The following is a 7,060-nucleotide window of genomic DNA, read 5'->3' as shown; positions in this document are numbered from 1 at the left end:
TCCTTACCTGCCTCCCAGCCGCTATGAGGAAGGAAGGAGGTGGGCGGGATGTTCCGGCCACTCATCTCCGCCCCTCCGCTGCTATTGGGCGGTCGCTCAGTGACGTCGCTGTGACGCCGCACGGACCGCCCCCTTAGAAAGGAGGCGGTTCGCCGGTCACAGCGACGTCGCCGGGCAGGTAAGTATGTGTGACGGGTCTGGTCGGTGTTGTGCAGCATGGGCAGCGATTTGCCCGTGTCGCGCAACAGATGGGGGCGGGTATCCACACTAGCGATATCGGGACCGATATCGCAGTGTGTAAAGTAGCCTTTAATAAACTGTGTAAAGGATTTTAAGTAAAAATCCACAATAAACCAGCGCTAGATGGGTTTTTATAATTTTATTAATAGACCACAAATAAAACATTTTTTGCTATCCTTGTTTCAAGACAGAGTATTTGATAATATACAATACACTGATTATTACTAAAACCAAGGACCACATAAAACAAGGACCACATAAAATAAAAAATGAAAGTAATGAGAATAAAATTCTTTTGTATAACCAATTAACTTCGAGGTGATACAATATTCACATTGATTTAGTTTTACCAGTCTAATGTAATGCCCCGGCCGGTGGCATATATTTTGTTTGGTTAATAATTTAGACTTATACAATGAAAGATGTACTATACCACCCCTGGCTAACTTACAAGTTTTAAGTTGTACAATATAAGTTTGCGACGTTATATTCATATATAGGAAGGCAAACAATATTGGCAATTTAGTGGCACCCACCATACGTAATCTTACAGCACCTAATAAGGGAGGATTATTTGGCCTGAAAGGTTTTTTTCCATGCAAAAGCTGTATAGTATGTAAGAATACAAAAAATATTTCACGGAAATCCTTCTTACAGGGGCAGTCAGAAGTCATGATTAGAGAATTTATTACATGTCAATCAAAGGGAGTAGTATATTGCATTCAATGTCCCTGTCAGAAAAAATACATTGAGAGAACTATTAGACCCCTATGGAAAAGGGTGGGTGAGCACATTAGAAGTGTTAAAAATAAATGTACTAAGCACCCCCTATCCAGACATTATGTGTTAAAACATGGAGGGTCCTTTAAAGGATCCCAAGTATGGGGCGTACAAAAAATAACTAAGGATTGGAGAGGTGGCGATTTCATTAAAAAAATGTCACGAGCAGAAAGCCAATGGATTTTTGAATTGAACACCTTGAAACCATATGGACTCAATAATGATATAGAACTGTTTGCTTTTAATTAATTTATATTTTTATAGGTAGAGGAGTAATAGGTACTGATAATAATACGGAGAGAAGGAAAAAAAAAAAAAAAAGCGATTGTCATGGAGATATATGTGTATATATGCATAATATATATTAAAATTGGTGCTTCACTTGCCCAAGGTTGATGTAGATATAAGGGGCTTTTCATATTATAGCAAATTTATATTACACCTTTATGATGTCCTTTTGTTAAATTTATTGTTGAAAAAAAGCATATGCATATATACACATTGTCTTCCCAGTATATGATGATACAAGCAAGGCTATATATAGGTCTTTTTAGAAAAACCTTTAGAAAAACCTTTGCACATAATTATATTATATGGCTATTATGAACGGTCTTTCACAAATTGATATATGTAGTGGTCATTGAATGTTGGTTGAATTTAAACATTGTTTAATTTTATGCAAATTATAACCAATTAAATATATGCATAAATAGTGCTCTAGGCAACAGCTGAGTTATCCTTGAGGAAGGGGGCCGTTACACGCCCCCGAAACGCGCGTCGGATCAGGACTCTGTTTTTGCCTACCTCACCTGTGCGGTGATAACCTGCCAAGTAATCTCTCCCTCGTGTGGAATCAACCGGCTTCCACTGGACACGGTACGGATTGCCTGCTGGAGAGGTTGAGAGGTTACCGCTGACATTTCCTTTGTCTGCAACCAGGATACATTGGTACCTCCAGCGGTTCTGCATTGCTCGTTTGGAAGCGGATCGGAGCCTTGTGTGGTGCTAACCTGCCAAGCAACTTCCTCCTGTGTGGAATCAGTCAGCTGACACTGGATACTGTCTGGACTGCCCGCTGGAGAGGCTGAGTAGTTACCGCTGATCTTATTGTTGTCCGCAGCCAACATCTTGGTGCTTTCAGTGGCTTCGTACTGCTTGATTTCGAAAGTACATTTGGGAGAATACGGGACCGGCTGGTTTGTGGCCTTGTGAAGTGTTATAAAGGCTCTGTAAAGAGGGATGTCGGTAACCATACATCTCCCCCAGAGCCAGCACTAGTCGCGGCCACTGGCCTCAAAACGTCCGCTCTGGAAGTCTAACAGGTCAATCCTGTACATAGCGGTTCCAGCCTAATCAACGGAGAAATCCGGGGTGTTTTTTGCGGTCAAGTTGTTGTGAGGTTTATTCCCCCAGGCCCTGGGGGCGAATATAACGTCGCAAACTTATATTGTACAACTTAAAACTTGTAAGTTAGCCAGGGGTGGTATAGTACATCTTTCATTGTATAAGTCTAAATTATTAACCAAACAAAATATATGCCACCGGCCGGGGCATTACATTAGACTGGTAAAACTAAATCAATGTGAATATTGTATCACCTCGAAGTTAATTGGTTATACAAAAGAATTTTATTCTCATTACTTTCATTTTTTATTTTATGTGGTCCTTGTTTTATGTGGTCCTTGGTTTTAGTAATAATCAGTGTATTGTATATTATCAAATACTCTGTCTTGAAACAAGGATAGCAAAAAATTTTTTATTTGTGGTCTATTAATAAAATTATAAAAACCCATCTAGCGCTGGTTTATTGTGGATTTTTACTTAAAATCCTTTACACAGTTTATTAAAGGCTACTTTACACACTGCGATATCGGTCCCGATATCGCTAGTGTGGATACCCGCCCCCATCTGTTGCGCGACACGGGCAAATCGCTGCCCATGCTGCACAACACCGACCAGACCCGTCACACATACTTACCTGCCCGGCGACGTCGCTGTGACCGGCGAACCGCCTCCTTTCTAAGGGGGCGGTCCGTGCGGCGTCACAGCGACGTCACTGAGCGACCGCCCAATAGCAGCGGAGGGGCGGAGATGAGTGGCCGGAACATCCCGCCCACCTCCTTCCTTCCTCATAGCGGCTGGGAGGCAGGTAAGGAGAGGTTCCTCGTTTCTGCGGTGTCACACGGAGCGATGTGTGCTGCCGCAGGAGCGACGAATTACATCGTTACTGCTGCAGTAACGATAATCGAGAATGGAGACCCATGTCACCGATGAGCGATTTTGCACGTTTTTGCAGCGATGCAAAATCGCTCATCGGTGTCACACGCAGCAACATCGCTAATGCGGCCGGATGTGCGTCACAAATTCCGTGACCCCAACGACTCCGCATTAGCGATGTCGCAGCGTGTAAAGCCCCCTTTAGTGGGAGTGGTGTACAGGGTCTTAGCAGTAAAGAGTATTCCATATTTCTGCCAGATACCCACAGAGATATTGAAATCTGAAAAAAGAGACTTCTGCTCATTGAAGGTAAGAACTGCTCACATAGCGTTCAACTCCACAGCAAACGAGTGCTCTAGCACTGGCATCTCAGCAGGGATATTCCCCTACTACACATGTGTGTCTGGGTCGCTGTGACAGTTTACAGGACATAACTCAGGGCACCTAGACAGAAGGCAGAGGGACTACTTTCTATTTCTGGTGTAGAGCTTAGTACAATATATATATATATACTATTACATGTGACACATGTACCTTGTATTACCATTATTCGCTGTATATGAACCCCTTTTCTCCGGGCATTATTTGTCTATAGCATTTTTCACGAACCTGAGGCAACTGAGAACCCTTCAGTGAAGGAATTCCACTAACCCTCACAATACCAACCAGGGGCCTCCCTGCAGTAACTCAGGTAGTTGTACCCATTCTCTTTCCGCATTCTATGTGTTCTTCTTCTTTCTTCTTTTTTTTCTTTTTTCTTCTTTTTATTTCTATCATGTAGTTCAGGGGTTTATAGATATATGTCCTGCATCTCATATTTCCTTTAGTGGTGCTTCTTACCCATTCTCATATCATTTACCCTAGTATTTCATGATCCTGAGGCGACTGAGAACCCTTTAATAAAGGAATCCTTTTTCACTTGAATTGTCAAGTGATACTTACCAGTGACTATCACGTAATGTTACAGGTAGTTGCATTTTCTTCCTCTTCTTTCTCTCCTTTCTTCTTTGTCACACGGTCCATTGTGTTATAGCCCACGTGTCATGATAACACTTGTACCATCTTTTCATTTAGATTCCACCTACAATTATTTACCGATTCCAGTTCTGAAATAGGCTTTCATGATCTACTCACTAGAATTCTCAAGTGCATAAGGTACTGAGACATATACATGTTCACACCATTATAAAGAACAAAGTATAAACATTGAGGTTTTTCTCACACCCATGTTCCTGTGTTCTTTGATATGATATGTGTTCATTTCCTTCACTATATAGGATTGCAAGTTTTCCATTTGTACCTTAATGGCAATGACGCTATACAATTGAACACATATCATCCTGTTATCCATATAGGTGTGTATTTACGTGCTTGACTATTTTTGGTTGTTTGATCCAGAATGTTTCTCCAGATAGGTCATGTGGAAATTTTCTTTCCTCAGTACAAATGTTTTCACTATGGCTTTGGAAAAATTTTTTGTATGTGCATCATGGTCATTTGACCCATTGTACTCTCAAGTAGCAATATATTGTACTGTTATGTTGTACTATGTACTAATTACGTGTTTATATGGTTTTGTAACCCTTTATGATCTTAGATAACTTTATCCTTGATAAAGACCTAAAAACAAGGTCGAAACGTTGGATGAATTATCCTTTTGCACAAATAAAGAATTTTCAGCATTCCAAGAGTTCTTTTCTTACGTTATTGATCACTATAGTGTGCCAGAGCTATTTCTATTGAATTGACTCTTATTTTTTCTGAGCACCTGCTATATACACAGTGACCCAGACATATTCAAGTTTCATTCAGAAGGCAGAGGGAAGCCTTAGCAGCTGAGCCTATATCTTGGCTTGTGAGCATTAGAACAGGCCGGCGATTACAGGGTAACATGAAAAATGTCCAGCTTGCATTATGACTAGAACATGACAATATCCTTTTAAGTACTAACCTATGATGCGTTCCTAAGCAGTTGATGTTATATGTTCTACATTTCATTTTCTGCATACTTTACAAGTAACTCACAATTTTGCCTCTTGTAACATACTCCCACCACCACTGTGGTAAAGCTTCAATTACAAATTCAAACGCACAAAAATCTGTTATAGATATACAGATTTTCAGAAAAGCTCAAGAGAGTCAGAAATAAAAAATACTTTTTCTTTATTTAGATATTTTCACTATTAAAATTACATATATACAAAACTCCACTGTATAGTACCCATGGACTGGTCAAAACAGGTCAGAAAAATCATAAGCCCGCATTAACAAATGGATTAAGAATTCATAATGCCCTATACTTGAAATAAACATATATAAGGCTCTAATGAAAATTCAAACTTCTTTTTTCCAAATGCAGGGTTATTCAGTAAACAGTAGACATAGTTACATCATGTGGTAAGTGATACTAAAGTGCACATACCATTATAACATTATCCTATACTACTCTGGGATTCACAATCTATTTAATACACTCCCAAGTTATTGTGGATAGGAACCGGGTTGTAATACTATTGGGGTTGCACCATAATATGCCACCCAGCTTTCAATGAGAGCAGTAAACCCACTGAACCACCACAGAGATAACTAATGTCCGTTACCTGTTAGGGAGACCTGAATTCCACGTCCTGCGACCCCAACACGTGTTGGGGTCGCAGGACGTGGAATTCAGGTCTCCCTAACAGGTAACGGACATTAGTTATCTCTGTGGTGGTTCAGTGGGTTTACTGCTCTCATTGAAAGCTGGGTGGCATATTATGGTGCAACCCCAATAGTATTACAACCCGGTTCCTATCCACAATAACTTGGGAGTGTATTAAATAGATTGTGAATCCCAGAGTAGTATAGGATAATGTTATAATGGTATGTGCACTTTAGTATCACTTACCACATGATGTAACTATGTCTACTGTTTACTGAATAACCCTGCATTTGGAAAAAAGAAGTTTGAATTTTCATTAGAGCCTTATATATGTTTATTTCAAGTATAGGGCATTATGAATTCTTAATCCATTTGTTAATGCGGGCTTATGATTTTTCTGACCTGTTTTGACCAGTCCATGGGTACTATACAGTGGAGTTTTGTATATATGTAATTTTAATAGTGAAAATATCTAAATAAAGAAAAAGTATTTTTTATTTCTGACTCTCTTGAGCTTTTCTGAAAATCTGTATATCTATAACAGATTTTTGTGCATTTGAATACTTTACAAGTAGTAGAATTTGCTTTGATATAGGCAACTGGATTTTCACAATGAAAAGGCAAAGGATAACGCCCGAAAAAGACGCCATACATTATGTCAGTGCCATCACTGACAAACCTGGATTGACCATGAAATACATCAATCCTCTTAAAGGTGAGTTAAAACAAGTTTTAACTAAATTGCCTTAATATTGTCATGCATTAGAATGACTGTCTTAGGTAATGATAAATATTTTCTACAGGAAGAGGAGTGTTTGCTGAAACTGAAATCGAAAAAGGGAGTTTTGTTGCAGAATATCGAGGCGAGCTCACGTATGCACTTACGATGGTAGACAACTACTCGAGATTTATGGTTGTGGTACAAGTCAAAGATCTAATGGCCCATACTGCAGCGAAGGTCTTCCAAGCACACTTATGCAGACCTCATGGCTACTCAGAGAGAGTCCTCACAGATCAAGGCACAGCCTTTGAAGCGGAAATCTTCAAGGACTTCTGCAGCTTTTACCGATGCAGGAAGATGCGCACTACACCCTACCATGCTCAAACCAATGGTTATCAACCTGCTCAGGACTTTACCCCATATTCCAGATGTGGCCTTACAAGTGATTTATAGAGGGGTAA

The sequence above is a fragment of the Anomaloglossus baeobatrachus genome, chromosome 11, assembly GCF_048569485.1.
Source record: "Anomaloglossus baeobatrachus isolate aAnoBae1 chromosome 11, aAnoBae1.hap1, whole genome shotgun sequence".
Lineage (NCBI taxonomy): Eukaryota > Metazoa > Chordata > Amphibia > Anura > Aromobatidae > Anomaloglossus > Anomaloglossus baeobatrachus.
This window is presented reverse-complemented; position numbering follows the sequence as displayed.